The 16,965-nt window shown below is 32.1% G+C and overlaps 1 non-coding gene across 1 annotated transcript; it reads right to left on the reverse strand.

The window, feature by feature from the left end:
- Positions 1–818: 818 nt before the first annotated feature.
- Positions 819–927, reverse strand: LOC130836044 (U6 spliceosomal RNA). Its single transcript, XR_009049107.1, has one exon. It is a non-coding gene; the product is annotated as a U6 spliceosomal RNA (small nuclear RNA).
- Positions 928–16,965: the final 16,038 nt, after the last annotated feature.

Below are 16,965 nucleotides of genomic sequence, written 5' to 3' on the forward strand. Positions count from 1 at the left end.
TCATCTTCTTTGCTAATTGGTTTTGGGTTGCTGGTCCTGGAATAAGCAGTGCTGCTTAGGTCACAGGTGGCCATGTGTGACAGAGTTCTGCAGAAATCCTTTCCCCCTGATGGAGGTGTGGAACTGGCGATTACAACATCTGGTGAAACTCTGTTGTCAAAGAGAGTACTGGCAACAAAAGTCACAGTGTAGCAGAGGGATGAAGAGAGAGAACTGGAATTTTTTTAAAATTGTATTTGATTTTTATTTCCGCTTTACAGCAAAGTGATTCACTTATACATCTATATACATTCTTTTAAAAATTCTTTTCCATTATGGTTTATCACAGGATACTGAATATAGTTCCCTGTCCTATACAGTAAGACCCTGTTGTTTATCCATTCTATACACAATAGTTTACATATGCTAATCCCAAACTCCTATCGATCCCTCCCCTTCCCCATCTCCTCTTTGGCAAACACAAATCTATTACTTATGTCTGTGAGTTTCTTTCTGTTTCATAGATAAGTTCATTTGTGTTGTATTTTAGAATCCACATATAAGTGATATAATATGGTATTTGTCTTTCTCTTTCTGACTTACTTCATTTAGTATGATAATCTCTAGGTCCATCCATGTTACTGCAAATAGCATTATTTCATTTTTCTTTTTATGGCTAAGTAGTATTCTATTGTATATATGTGCCACATCTTCTTTATCCACTCATCAGTCAATGGGCATTTACGTTGTTTCCATGTCTTGGCTATTGTGAATTGTGCTGCTATAAACATAGGGGTGCACGTAACTTTTTGAATTTAGTTTTGTCTGGATATATGTCTCCAAATATGGAATGCTTCATGAATTTTCATGTCATCCTTGCAAAAGGTCCATGCTAATCTTCTTTGTATTGTTCTAATTTTAGTATATATATGCTGCTGAAGTGAGAATGAGAACTGGAATTATAGGAGTACCTTTTCCATACACTCCAGAATAACTAAGCTCACTGAGGTTAAATAGAAAACAGGTGAGAACTAAAGGTTTATAATTAATCATTGATATGAAAATCAGTGACATCTGGGTCACTCTTGGTGATATTCTATAAGTAAATAAACAATTAATTACAGTAATTTGGAAAATATTATAAGCAAGGTAGAGATTATAGTAGATAATACCCATTAAACATTAGGTCTCCCATTTTCCCATTTTTACTGGAAAATAATAGCTACAATAACATCAACAACTACAAAATTATGAAGTATTATGTTTGTCACTAGAAGTTTATTCAGAGAAGCATGTAAAGTTGTCAAAGACATAAGGCAGAATCACAGATCTGAAAGTCTTTACAGTTGGGAATACAAAATGACTATATGCCACAAATGTCTTTATTGAAAAGAATGCCTATTGGTACATGACCTTTACCCAGAGATCTTTAAATTCTTAAATTGCCAGCAGTCATTGATTAAATAAAAACTTTATTTAAAAAATTATCTCGTCACTTATTTTAAAAAGTTTCTATGTCAAACTATTTATAGGAAGTCATGTTGTTAAATAATGCTTCATTTCAAAAAATGTTGGAGCCCATGGGGCTTTACATGACATGTTCTAGGAATGTATAATTTTCATCATCCCCACACTATAATGTGCAACATTATTTCCCTTTGAGAAGAATTAATGAAAACATATCTTGACATCATGATTATGGACATCTGTCTTTGTTTATATTCATCTCAGCTTAATGCAGAAAATGTCAAAGAAAGAATGCAGGGTGAATATTGTGTATCTTTCAGTTTTACTCTCATTGCTCAGCACAAAGGGATGAAAAAGGCATTGTGCTTCTTGTGTGGTAAGAATTTAGCTAATGGATGTATAAAGCAAACAAAGCTGGAAGGAAATGTTTTATTGCTCCATTCTGGACCATATGGATTTTTGTTGCTTTTGTTTTTATTATATTGGATGTTGTTGTTGTTGTTGTTTAAAAGATTCTTAATTTGAAATGTCTGGAACCTCACCAAAATTTGGATTTGCACCAACACAAAACTTTGTCTCAAAACATACTACAACTTTGCTTATTCTCTTGCCAAGAAAAAGAAGTCACACATGTTTAGAGAAACCCAAAGAACTGAAAATAAGGAAAAAATATATATATTTTTTCAAACTATTGCATTGTTTTTTTTTTCTTTATGATAATAACAAAAAGAAAAAAAGAAAATATTTTGATGATAAACATGACCACACAATACCATCTAATTTTACTGATATTTAATAACTAATACTGTTTTAACCAAGGCTACTAATAATATTAATATCCCAGAACTCACATTTTGTTTTAGTTAGATATAATTGTCCAATAGTTGTTTTCTTGATATATATGCTTCCAAAATCAAACTGCCTTTTTAACTGGCTCTTTTTTTCCCAGATAAATCCAAAATGCAGTGTTATTTATATTAGTTTATATTAGTGACAGTTCATCTAGAAGATTTAATCAAAGTGTATTCTTAGTAACTTGGAACTCTTTCTTTTTCATAGATTTTAATGACCTAAACTTTCTGTTTAATCAATAATTGTGACAAAAATATGGAGGAGGTAAATTTTTGAACTCCTATATTGAAATCCAATCAATTCTTCAAGGTGGCTGTGTTTCATGTAACAATTAGCCTCAATATAAATAGATAATTTTTATATTTTAGAAGTAATTTATTGATGTCCTTCTGTGCAAAATAAGATATTAGCTTCCTTACACCACATCCAAGCATGTACCTTTCTTCTACTTAACCTATCAGTATTGTTTGCCACAAAGTTTAGTTTGCTTGATGTTTATGTTTCTATCTATGAACATATGGCTAATGGCTGAGAAATACTGATCAGCTGTAACAGCAGAAAGGGAGCATCGGCCTCACCTGGCAGCTTTGCTGTTGAATTATTAGGTCCAGGGTCTACCCCTAGAATTTGAATGAGACTGTACATTTTATCAAAATTTCCCTGGTGTACTTTTCAAGATTCTGACTCCGTAAAGCTTAAGTGGTACTTGAGATATTGTGTTTCTAAACATATCTCAAATGATGCCAGTGCCACTGGCTTTCCAATCATCCTTTACAGCATGATGTCTGGAACCATGGTTATCTTTCACTTATTGTATACCCATTTCCTACAGTTAACACTATCACTCTTTATTTTATTTCTTTTTCAAAAATAAATGTCTTTTATTCAGCCTTTTACCTTTCTGACAGGACTCAACATTCTCTTTATAGTCAAACACACCAAATAACAGTTGTTTCTTTTTCTTTTTCTTTATCATGTTCCAATCTTTTATTTTCCTTTGGCAAGCAGGAGACATTTCATCCTGATATATATATTATTTGCTAGTTACATGTTATTATATATATACTTTGGAAAATGTACTTTGGTTAATTCTCCAATTATCCATTCTCAGACGCTATCAATCTTTTCTGCTAAATGAGTTATGTTAAGAAATTTTGTAACTTTAATGATAATTCATTTTTCTCAACTTAAAACTGGAATAATAATAATTAATAGCCCTTATATGCATTATTAATCAAGATAATATGAAATTCATAACATAAAAGGAATGCTAGACCGATTAATCATCCTTAGATGGTCCAAAGAATATTAAGAAATTGGAAAGTATAGACTTTCCTCAATATTTTTCAGAAAGATTGGTTTCTTGGTATGTTTTATTTACTTAAAAAAATTTTTTTTGGAGTATAGTTGATTTACAATGTTGTTTTAGTTTCAGGTTTCCATAAAAGTGAATCAGTTATACATATATGTATATCCACACTTTTTTAGATTCTTTTCCCATATAGATCATTACAGAGTATTGAGTGAAGGTCATTGTGCTATACAGTAGGTCCTTATTAGTTATCTATTTTATATATAGTAGTGTGTATATGTCAATTCCAATCTCCAAATTTATCCTCCTCCTTCTTTTCCCCCTGGTAACCATAAGTTTGTTTTCTATATCTGTGACTCTATTTCTGTTTTGTAAACAAGTTCATTTGTAACTTTTTTTTTAGATTTCACATATTAGCAATATGATATATTTGTCTTCCTCTGTCTGACTTCATTCAGTGTGACCATCTCTAAGTCCATTTATGTCACTGACAATGGCATTATTTCATTCTTTTTTGTAGCTGAGTACTTTTCCATTGTAGATATGTACCACATCTTTTTTACCCATTTCTCTGTTGATGGACATTTAGGTTGCTTCCATCTTTTGGCTATTGTAACCAGTGCTGCAATGAACATTGGGGTGTATGCATCCTTTTGGATTATGGTTTTCTTTGCGTACATGCCCAATAGTGGGGTTGCTGGATATGGCAGTTGTATTTTTGATTTTTTAAGGAACCGCCATACTGTTCTCCATAGTGGTTGTACCAATTTATATTCCCACCAACAGTGTAGGATGGTTCCCTTTTCTCCACACCCTCTCCATCATGTCTTGTTTGTAGACCTTTTGTTGATGGCCATTCTGACTTGTGTGAGGTTATACCTCACTGTAATTTTGATTTGCATTTCTCTGATAATTTCTGATGCTGAGCATATTTTCATGTGCTTTGGCCATCTGTATGTCTTATTTGAAGAAATGTCTATTTAGGTCTTCTGCCCATTTCTTTGATTAGGTTGTTTGTTTGTTTTTTTATTTTGACATAGAGCTGAATGAGCTGTTTGTATATTTTGCAGATTAATCCCTTGTTGGTTGCATTATATGCAAATATTTTCTCCCATTCTGTGGGTTCTCTTTTCATTTTGTTTATGGTTTCTTTTGATGTGCAAGAGGTTTTAGATTTAATTAGGTCCCATTTGTTTATTTTTGTTTTTATTTTCATTACTTTAGTGGGTGGATCAAAAAAGATATTGCTGTGATTAATGTCAAAGAGTTCTGCCTATATTTTCCTCTAAGAGTTTTATAGTGTCCAGCCTTACATTTAGGCCTTTGATCTTGAGCTTGAGTTTGGTTTTGATTTTGATTTTGAGTTTATTTTTGTGTATGGGGTTAGAGAGTGCTCTAATTTCATTTTTTTACATGTAGTTGTCTGGTTGTCCCAGCACCACTTATTGAAGAGACTGTCTTTTCTCCATTGTATATTCTTGCCTCCTTTGTTGTAGATTAGTTGATCATAGATACATGAGCTTATTTCTGGGCTTTCTTTCTATCCCGTTCCATTGATCCATATTTCTGTTTTTGTGCCAGTGCCATACTGTTTTGATTAATGTAGCCTTGTAGTATAGTTGTAAAGCCAGGGAGTCTGATTCTTCCAGCTTCATTTTCCTTTCTCAGGATTGCTTTTGCTATTCAGGGTCTTTTGTGTTTCCATATAAACTTTAGAATTTTTTGTTCTAGTTCTGTGAAAATGCTATTGCTAATTTGATAGCAATAATAGTCATAGGAGCAAATACACTATAATAAGCCCTGTCTAAGTAGGAAATAGCAAAATGGAAATATGTAATCTGTCTTGATTCTTATTTTTGCTATTTTTTCTTTTTAACTCAAGTAGTTATAATGTTAACATGACCTGATTACCAAGAGTGACAAGAAGCGAGTTAAATATGTATGAGTCCTTTTACTGACAATATGAGATTCTCTGAAAGCTTTTCTAATAATAAGTTAATTATTATTCACAACAGTGGTAACAGAGATGGGGTTTAACTCTGGATATGGCTAAGTCTCAATTTATACTGATTCTATCAAGCAGATTAGTTTCACTTAATATGAATCCATGTGCTATTTCTCAAACCCATATCCTGGTTTTCTACTTTGGAGTCATTTCTAATACTTACAAAATTTATACTGTAAATATTATTAAATGTAATTAAAATTTTAGATTTAGCCTGAAATCATTGTCATCTCTTGTATAAATATCCAGCAACATCTATTAAACTATTATGTCTCAGCTTTGAATCTGCTATTTTATATTCTGCTTTGTGATGCAGAAGCTAAAATTCTGCAAAACACATTTCTGCTTTGCCAGCTACCACTCAGCCAGGCATTGCCAACAGGAGGCACTTGAAGGAGACTGCAGTGTTGGAGGAGAAAGAAGGGGCTTTTTATATGCTTACTGTATTTTATTTTATTTTATTATTTTATTTTACTTGCTTACTGTTACCTATGCTCCAGTTTTACTGCTGCATAACAAAATACCCTCAAAATGTAGTGTGGTGTAGGCATAGAACTCCCATTTTTTAGTATAATAGACTAGTAGGTCAGGGACTCAGTATGGGCTTGACTTGGGGTACCCTGTGCAATTGCAGTCAGCTATTGGCTAAAGCTGCAGTCATGCAATCATCACTTGGCATAATTGGACCTTCATCCAGGATGACTCATTTCTGTTGCTAGCAATTGACACTGGCTGTCAGCTGGAAGCTCAGATAGGCTACTTACTACAATATATAAAAGTGATCTCTATACTATGACAATGTCAGAGTACACAAACTTTTTGCATGGTGGATGATTGCCCCACAAGTGTTCCATGAGAAATAGGGGAAGTAAGATTTTCAGACTTAGCATCAGAAATTACACAGCATCACTTCTGATGCATTTTCTTGGTTACCAGTAAGACAATGATTCAAAGGAAGGAGACATAGACCCCACCTTGCTATTGGAGGAGCATCCAAGAAGTCTCAGACCCAGGACCGTAGATCCCCTTCTCAAAGCATAGACACAGCCCCTCACAGAACTGAGCTTCAATTCTTTAAGGTCCCCATTCCAAGCTTCAAACTCTTAAGAATCCCAGCCTCTTCCCCTTTTTCTCCCTTTTCTAAGGAACACCTTAGTCTTTTTTATTTATGTTTATAGTTACCTAACTAAAACCTTAATATCAAGTTAAGAACTGTTAATGGTAAATTTTCTAGGTTAAAATAACTGCTGTGGTTTTTGTCTGCACTTTGAACACAACAATACATATAGAAGATAAATATTTTGAGACAAATGGAAACTGACTAAGCTAATAATTAGGAAAAAAGCTAATAAAATATCTCAAACTGTTTCTGAAGAGTTTAATCATATCTGGATATGTTGCTATTTTAAAGGAAATGTACTTTATTTTATATGAATTATAGCATTTTATCAAGGAATAACTACTCACTTGTTTTTGCTGTGTCCAAGTTTCCTTACGATATCTTGGTTCTAAAAGGGAGTCTATATTAAAGTTTAATGTAGAATACTAGTATATAAAATACAGAAGTTTTTAGAAAGTTTAATAGCAATCCATTTACTTAAATAATTAATTTCAGGATATTTTGATAAGAATTTATCCAGATGAATACATTCACTGTGATCACATAAAAACTTTATTATATTGTTGGATGAAGAATGTTTGCTACATTTATGATACATATATGAGTATGGTGATAATTATTTCAATAAAATATGTACATTATTGCACATATATGCTTATTATTCTCTTTATAGAATTTGCCAATAAATACTGTATTGATTGATTTCCCTCAAAATTTTGAAGCACATAATTTTTATGGTTCACTTGTTTGCTCAAATTAAGTTTTTCCATTCCTTAAAATAAATCAACCCACAGTATCTCCAAACATAATTCATCATCATCAGTAAAATTCTTTCTAACTTTGGCACTTTCATGTTTTTAAATCATTTTTTTCCTGCAGAGTTTAAAATTCTTGGAAAGCATGTGTCCTTGAGTAGATAGATCTTCAGTCTTAACCACATCAGTGAAAATTTTTCAACTCTGTCAATAGTAATATGAGAATATTGTTTTCCTTATCTAAAACTAAAAATCTGTATGGTAGATTTTTTTGCTTTTCTCTGTCCCAGAGAGATAATGGGTTAAAATATAATGAGATAGAAAAAGAAAAAAGATATTAACATAGCTACAACTAAGAGCAAGCTGCAAGAAAGAGCCAAAATACTTGGGTTAGAATCTTGGGTTTTTTCCCTTACTAACTCTGTAATACTGAGTGAGTTACTTAACCTCTTTGTCCTTTGGGTTCCTCAACTTCAAAATGAACACTAACTCATACAGTCATTAAGATTAACTATGTTAATATATTTAAAGCACTTAGAAATATTTGGCACATAGTAAGGGCTATAAAAAAAGTGTTAGCTATTATTATGTCAACTACAAAGAAAGATTTACTTCTGAGGAGTAGCATACCTTATTTAAATTGTTTATGATGTAATTGCTAAAGTTACTGAAGATTGTAATACATTTTCACAAAAGAAATTCAAAGTGGGTTTTAAGAACAAGGGAAAAGATGCCTCAAAGAATCTTCACTTTGAAACATTTCTAAGCGCTAAGCACCATTCACGTATCTGACCGAAGTAAACATGCATCACAAAAGTATAAAAACTGATGTAGTTTTTTATATTTAGCAAATGTATTAAAAATGAAAATTTACTTTAAATGCATGTTGTTATTATAATCTATTGGGTATTAACCAAAAGTATAAAAGACAAAATTGGAAAGAGATGAAAAACACTTCATATTTAAGATTTGCATGAAAGGTTCTTTTTAATTTTTACAAATATTTAATGTCTTAAGTTACTATTAGTTAATTATAAACTGGAAATAATGTAACCTGTGGAAAAGTTTAACATAAAATGAATCACAGCTAAATGTTGCATACAGAAAAGTTTTAAGAAGTGTTTGTGCTGTTTAACTAAAAAAATTGAGAAATACATCTATAAATGAGGAATTTATTACTTTCTCAGAGATAAGTCATTAGGTAATACCAACCTATCAAAATAGCCAATAGCTTATTAAGAAAAAAAAAGAAAGAATACTTTCTCACATAGAGTGAAAATGCAAATTACATTATAGCAAATCTGTCCTGACACAATGAAGCTACAAAAGTTGGAAAATGGCTTAGTTTGAATAATAATAATAAAAAAAAATGAATTGAGTAAAAAATTAGAGCCCTTTTATGGAAATGACAATTTTCACAATTTAATCACGTGAACAGTCCCTCTTGATAGTTTGTGATTCTAATAATCATTAGGATTCTAGTTGATAAGCTAAACAATCAGATTCATTCTGGCCCTCACATTAATAAATCAGAGAGTCAGGTGACTTCTATACACATGAAAGCAATCCATATTCCTCAAACAAATGTTGTTTTATATGAAAATAAAGCAAAAGAAAGTTTAACAAAAAATTATAATGTATAAGGTAAAGTCCAGTATAAATTAAATAATAAAAATCTTTTTAGAAAATGAAAAAGCATATGTGTTTTGTTTAATTTGGATATAACTCCTTAAATTTAAGTTGTTTAGAAACTAACTTTTAAAAAAGTCAGCTATTCCAGATGCTTTATTTAATATACAAGAGAAATTTTTAAAACTTAGAGACCTGTTTTATATTATATATGTTCTTTTCTTTTATTACTTTGGCAGTGTAAGATATGAAAACATTTCAATTATATAACTACAACTGAAAAAACCTTAATATTTACATATCTTCCTATAATATATGGTTAATACATGTAATCTGAGAACAGTCAAATTTCTTTCACAAAGTTACAAACTAATAGAATATATGCCTCAATAATTGTATCCTTCCTAAGTCTAGCTTCCCATTCGGTGCTATTTCTTAGACATCAACCAGTCCCTCAGTTAGCCAGAACAGCAGTTATAGAAGATAGATATCATGTAAATATATATATAGATATTTAAAATTGAAGTTTGTGATAAATTAAATAGTAATAGAATTCCATTTTAAAGAATATTTTCATAAGTTGTGAAGCTATAAATTTACTATTTCCTGAAATTTCACTCTCTAATTTAAAATTCCAAAATTGTACAAAATAAAATAAAATCCTATGAATTAGAATGATTCATAATTTGAACTATTTAATAAAAATTTTATGATTTGAGTTTGAATTAATATTTTAATTATTGCTGAAATAACATTGAATTCCAAATATGCTTAATAAAATTTAGTAGCTTTTCACTGTGATTGGTAGAGAGTTTGTTAATTTATTATCTCTCATCTACCTATCTATCTATCTATCTATCATCTATCTTCTGTTTTATTAAGCATGACCATAAGCTTAAATATGCATGCATAAATAAATGTAAAATATCATGAATTACTTTGCGAGAGAAAGTTATGTAACCATGGCTGTTGTTCAGTTTGTAATAGGTAATTGTTAACCATTTATATATACCACAAAATATTTATTAATACCTATGTCTGCATACTATATTTAGCAATGGATATAGAGAAGATAATTGATTTCAATTCCTGATGGTTATAGAAAAAACTGTCAGCAATCTCCAAATAAGGCCCAGAATTTGACATATAGTCAAGTAATAATTTTGATACCTTTTTAGCTACATAAAGCAAAAAGATGTGACTGAATTTCACAGTGAATCCCCAATTTCTGCCCATAGAGAGTGTTGAGTGGACCCTATCTCTACTAGGACACCAGTCACGAATAACCTACAGAGACTACTTTGTGGGCAGCAAACAAACTCTCTCTTTTCATGTATCAAATTACAAACAGTCAGCACCACTTCTATGCCAGAATATCAAAATATCACCTAGAGACAGAGGACAGAACACAATAGTAATAATATTTTAATAAAACCAACAGAACGCTTAAGTTTGTTCCTCTTCAGTTTCTAGAACTTTCCATTGCATTGTTATTTAAAAGAATCATAAGAGAATCTATTCTAGGAAGCCCTTACACTTCCTTCAAAATGCTTTTATGAGAAGAAAAGAATCACATAAACAGGCATTATAAAATAAAAGGTTGAGCTCTATAATAGAAGTATGTAAATGTTGTTCCCCCACAAGTTCAAGAGAATGCAATAGAGGAGTTTATTATTAAATAATTCCATTGTTAACTAGTAAAGAAAATGGAATCTGGAAGAAGTAAAACTGTTTCCAGCAGATTCTGAGAATGAGCACATCCTGGAGAGCTTTGCCTTCTTTACATTCAGGGCCAGGCCCTCAAAAGATGCAAGTCCATTCAATCTTATATTCGCAGGAAGAGTTTATAGAAATAGATTAACTTAATTCTGACAATTAGCTTTAATGTCTTCCAGGGACTAAGGCAAGAGAATGAGAACTTTAAGAACTTAAACAAAGAAAAATTAATCTTGACATTTGGAAAATGGTATGGGAGTACAGAGAAGGTATTACCTGTTTACTGGATGTCAGCGTAAGTCTTGTTAAGTTGAAGTGGATAAAAATGAGGGAGATTGTTAGGCAAATTATTTACTTACTATCAATTCTTTAACTCTGTTATTCAGAATCAAATTATTTGCAAACTAACACTTTCTTAACTCTGTTCTTTTTCTTTCCTCAATCCTTCTACATTCTCAAAGCCCTTCTTTTGACTTACAGAATTATGGATCACTCCTACAAAAAAGGCTTAGAGCTTTTGCCAACATTTCCAACATCCATTGCTTTAGCAGATAAAGCAGATGTAACAACAGTATATCTTTTTTTTTATTTTTAATATTTTTTACAGTAAACTGCACATACTTAGGGTGTACAATTTGGTATCCCAACCTCCCAATTCATTCCCCCCGAACCTCCCCACTTTCCCCACTTGGTGTCCATATGTTTGTTCTCTACATCTGTGTCTCTATTTCCACCTTGCAAACTGGTTGATTTGTACCATTTTTCTATAGTCCACATATATGTGTTAATATACTATATTTGTTTTTCTCTTTCTGACTCACTTCACTCTGTATGACAGTCTCTAGGTCCATCCATGTCTCTAAAAATGTCCCAGTTTCATTGCTTTTTACAGCTGAGTAATATTCCATTGTATATATGTACCACATCTTCTTTATCCATTCCTCTGTTGATGGACATTTAGGTTGCTTCCATGTCCTGGCTATTGTAAATAGTGCTGCAATGAACATTGGAGTGCATGTGTCTTTTTGAATTATGGTGTTCTCTGTGTATATGCCCAGCAGTGGGATTGCTGGGTCATAGGGTAGTTCTATTTTTAGTTTTGCAAGGAACCTCCATACTGTTCTCCATAGTGGCTGTATCAATTTATATTCCTACCAACAGTGCAAGAGTGTTCCCTTTTCTCCACACCCTCTCCAGCATTTACTGTTTGTCGATTTTCTGATGATGCCCATTCTAACCAGTGTGAGGTGATACCTCATTGTAGTTTTGATTTGCATTTCTCTAATAATTAGTGATGTTGAGCATCTTTTCATGTGTTTGTTGGCCTTCTCTCTGTCTTCTTTGGAGAAATGTCTATTTAGGTCTTCTGCCCATTTTTGGATTGTGTTGTTTGTTTTTTTTTTTTTTTTGATATTGAGCTGGATAAACTGTTTATATATTTTGGAGATTAATCCTTTGTCTGAACAACAGTATATCTTAAAGAAGGAACCAGTAAGTAGAAGGAAAAGCAGGAAAATAGTGAAAACATAGTAAAACAAGTACTTCAAGAATAAGTTAATCAGCTAACCACAAGGAAGCTGAGGGTCCACTAAGCTCAGAACTGGAATATTAAAATGAATGCTGGGAATAATAACCTAGTTTAATTGGATTACTAACAACATTGAGTTGGTCAATGAGTTGAGAATACTATTTCCATGGTACTCGCTAAAATGCAGAACAAAGAAGGAGGCATCAGAGGGTAATATGAAATGAAAGAAGACATTCTTCTTTTAATGTGGATAATTTTATGACATCTAATCTTATTGCATAATTGTACTGAGGAGAGATTATTTTTTAATCAAGAGGAGAGGAAATAAATCAAGACTTTTGAGAAACTTGCCCCCGAAGGAAGAAAGATGGGATGGAATCTGCACAGAGGTGGAATGAGTGCAATCATATGAAGTAAATGAAATCTTTTAACATAAAGGGAAATGATAAAGTTAGAAGTTGAACATAATTATTTAAAGCAAAAAGCACTGGAGAATAAGTAACAAAAGGAAAATTCCCCTCATATAGGAGTGCCAAAATAAGCAGACTCAATTGATGGGGCATGTGGGTGGGAGGAAAATAACTGAATAAGCATTAGGAAAAAAAGTCCCTGAGTAAAACACAGACAGATGTTGTCACATTATAAGAGCCCAATGAGATGCATTGACTTAAAAAAAGAGGAAGCATAATAACATAGTCTTGTGAAATTTCCGATGGCCTGAGTACAACAGTTTCTAGCAGGGGGTTAAAAAAAAAAGTGACCCTAGAAAATGATAAGCAGAGGCCAACAGATCTCAGATTAGCAAAGTAAAGAGTGGAAAGGAAGAAACATACAGAGGACAGCAAAGATAAGAGCAGTTTTGAGCAGTTTTAGCGTTACAGAAAAATTGATCAGAGTTCCCATGTACCCCAAAACTTTCTTCTATTACTAATATCTTATATCAGTAAGGTACATTTGTGCAATATATGAACCTATATTGATACATTGTTATTAAATAAAGCCCTCACTGCATTCAAATATCCTTAGTTTTTGCTTAGTGTTCTTTTTCTGTTCCAAGATCCTACCCTGGATACCACATTACATTAAGTTGTCAAGTCACTGTCATCTATTACCTGTACTACAGCATCAGCTTCAGAACAAAGGGGAAAAATTGTCTCTTTTCTTTCATCATTTCTTATTTCTGCTCCCATAGTCTAATATCATTGTTTTTATTATCCACTCTCTCCATCCTCTGGTAGATAGACAGAGGTCTGTTTTGTTCATCAGTGTAGCCCAAGCACTTTGAATAGTGTGTGGCACATAGGCGTTCAGTAAACATTAGTCTAACCCCTCTCAATAAATAATATCCTTATTTGAGTTTTTTTCAAATATTTGGATATCTGTTACACAATTTGACAATATTGGCTCCAAACATTCATAGCCATAGCTCACTGTTAATCATATTCATCCAATGTAATTTTGTTATCTTTAGTCTTCTACAAACTTCTGTTACCTTTAAACCTCCTCTGCACATATTCCTACTCTGTGTTTGGCCTAGACATCATTAAGACTAATCTGCAATTTTATGTTCAAGCCAAGTTTTTTCCCCTGCTTCAAATTCTATCTTCTCTTCTATTTTTAGTCAACTCATCGTGGTCCAAAATATTGCTTTGATCTGGTGCCTAAACATTTTAAAAAATTAAGTTAGACATGGATACCTTGATAGAGCTTTTCTTATTTTTTGTTGTTTACATTTAAAATATAAGCATTTTAAAGCAACAGAGCCTTATGATTTTTCATGTGTCTTGTTGATGCATTACACTAGTTTGAAAACTAGTGTAAGAATTTAACAATATAGTAAAATTCTTAGACTGTAAGAGCTAATTGAGATGGTTCCATTTGATAAAAGTAAATGCCATTCAGTAAAGCACAACCTTAGTGTATTAGTCTTTATACATTATTTTCTTGAAATGCAGTATGTAATCCCATTGTGTACTACTACAACATGTCAGAAATTTATGGTATGTTCACATTTTCTCAGGCTGATAGACATTCCAGTAGTGTGAATGAACTGTGGCCTCAGTATGCTTCTCATTGGCAATGAAACTTTTGAAAGTAAAATTACTGTTTTTGACAGAGCACAATAAAACAGAAAATGGGCAGATGCCATAGATTGTGTAATCAGTACAAGGAAGATTCTTGCTAGCATTCAAAATACATCAGACAAACCAGGGGTATTTAGTGGTTAACTCTAATGTAATGACAATCTCAAGCCATTTGTCTTGAAAGCCTATAATATAAAGGTTTACTCTTGACCCACATGCATTAGAAAAAAACATTTGGATGGCAAAGTAATAGATTTTATTTCAAAGCAAGAACTAATTACTGATAAACCACATAAAATTTATTTTTAATATGACAGGATAACAACAGTTAAATATGAGAGATTATAATGCAGCAGCAGATAGCTAGCAAGTTTCAAAGTATCTGGTTTAATAATTTATGTTAGCTTTTTAATCGACTTCTTTAGTAGAAACCCTTTTTTGTATGCTTGGAAAGTAGTACAATCTTTCCTTTGTAAATTTGTATAATCAGATTAAACCTTCTATTTTTAATAATAGTATATTTAAATTTATTACAAGGTAACATATTAAATGGCATTAATTTTAGAATCAATGAAAACAAAAGGTTTTTACTGTGTTGTTTCTTCATTTCTTGTCATTTATCTTTTAACATGTATTAATTTTATCCAAAATGTTTACTATAATTTTCTTTTATCAACTTCAAGCAAGGCTATATGTCTCATAAGGAGTCAATTTGATTTAAAATTTAAACTTAAAACTTGAAATTGTGTACAAAGATCAAAGCCTTGAGATAATGCATTGATTTTTATCCTAAATTGTCTCTGTTAGTTTCCTAAGGCTGCCATAAAAAATACCACACACTGCATGAATGATAGCAAAGAAAATGTCTGGAAAGTATCAGCAAGACCAGCCTCCCTCTAAAGGAACCAGGAAAGAAATTGCTCTGTGTTTCTGGTGGCTTCAGGCATTCCTTTGTTTGTAGATACATCACTCCAGTCTTCCCTCATTATATTTTTCTCCTGTATGTCTTCACAACATCTTCCCTCTGGGTGTGACTGTGTCCAAATTTCTCCATTTTATAAGTACACTATTCATATTTGATTAGGGCTCACCATAATGACCTCATCTTAACCTGGTTAAAAGTGCAAATAAAGACTCAATTCCAAATAAGGTCACATTTTGAGGAAATGTAGTTAGGACTTCAACACATATTTTTGGCAGGACATATTTCAACCTATGGTACTGCCCAAGTTGGAATTTCACTTAACATTTCAGTGAACTGAAGCAAGTGATACAATACTCTCTGTTCCTCCATTTCCTTATATGAATAGCAGAGTGGTGAGCGATAAAGGAGCTAGCATACAGAAAGTACTTAGAATAAACACATAGAGATACTAAAATATTGTGTTATTATTCTTGCCCCATACAATCTCTGTTCTTATTCCAAGGGTTTTTCACTTTTTTCTGTCACCATACAAAGGTACTACTTTATTATTGGCTATATTCCCCATACTGTATATTTTATACCTTTGACTCATTTATTTTATAACTGGAAGTTGTACCTCTTAATCTCCCCCATCTATCTCTCTTATCTCCCCACCACTCTCCCCTCTGGCAAACCACCTGTTTGTTCTGGCTATTTATGACTCTGTTTCTGTTTTATGTTTGTTCATTCATTTTGTTTTTTGAATTCTACATATAAGTGAAATCATACAGCATTTGTCTTTCTCTTTCTGACTTATTTCACTTAGCATATCACCCTCTAGTTCCATTCATGTTGCTTCAAATAGCAAGATTTCATTGTTTTTTTGACTAATATTCCATTGCATGTATATACTATATATTTATCCATTCATCTATTGATGGGTACTTAGGTTGATTCCACATCTTAGTTATTATAAATAATGCTGCAATGAACATAGAAGTGCATATATCCATTAGTGTTTTTGTTTTCTTTGGATAAATATCCAGGAGTGGAATTGCTGGATCATATAGAAGTTCTATTTTTATTTTTTTGAGGAACCTCCATACAGTTTTCCATAATGGCTGCACCAATTTACATTCCTACCCACAGTGCACAAGGATACCTTTTTTTCCACCTCCTCACCAACACTTGTTATTTGTTGTTTTTTGGATAACAGACATTCTGAGAAGTTTGAGGTGAGACCTTATTGTAGTTTGATTTGCATTTCCCTGATGATTAGTGATGTTGAGGGTCTTTTCATATGCCTGTTGCCCATATATGTATCTTCTTTGAAAAAATGTCTACTCAGGTTCTCTGTTCATTTTTTTAAATCTAGGTTGTTTTTGTTTGTTTGTTTGTTTGCTTTTGATGCTGACATATAAATTCTTTTTATATCTTAGATTTTAACTCCTTATCTGATATACCCTTAGCAAATATCCTCTCCTTTTTGTTTTGTTGATCATTTTCTTCACAGTGCCAAAGCTTTTTAGTTTGATGTAGTCCCATTTGTTTATTTTTGGTTTTATTTCCCTTTCCTGAGGAGACATATCCAAAAAAATATTGCTAAGACCAATA

Source organism: Hippopotamus amphibius, chromosome 14, assembly GCF_030028045.1.
Source record: "Hippopotamus amphibius kiboko isolate mHipAmp2 chromosome 14, mHipAmp2.hap2, whole genome shotgun sequence".
NCBI classification, from domain to species: Eukaryota; Metazoa; Chordata; class Mammalia; order Artiodactyla; family Hippopotamidae; genus Hippopotamus; species Hippopotamus amphibius.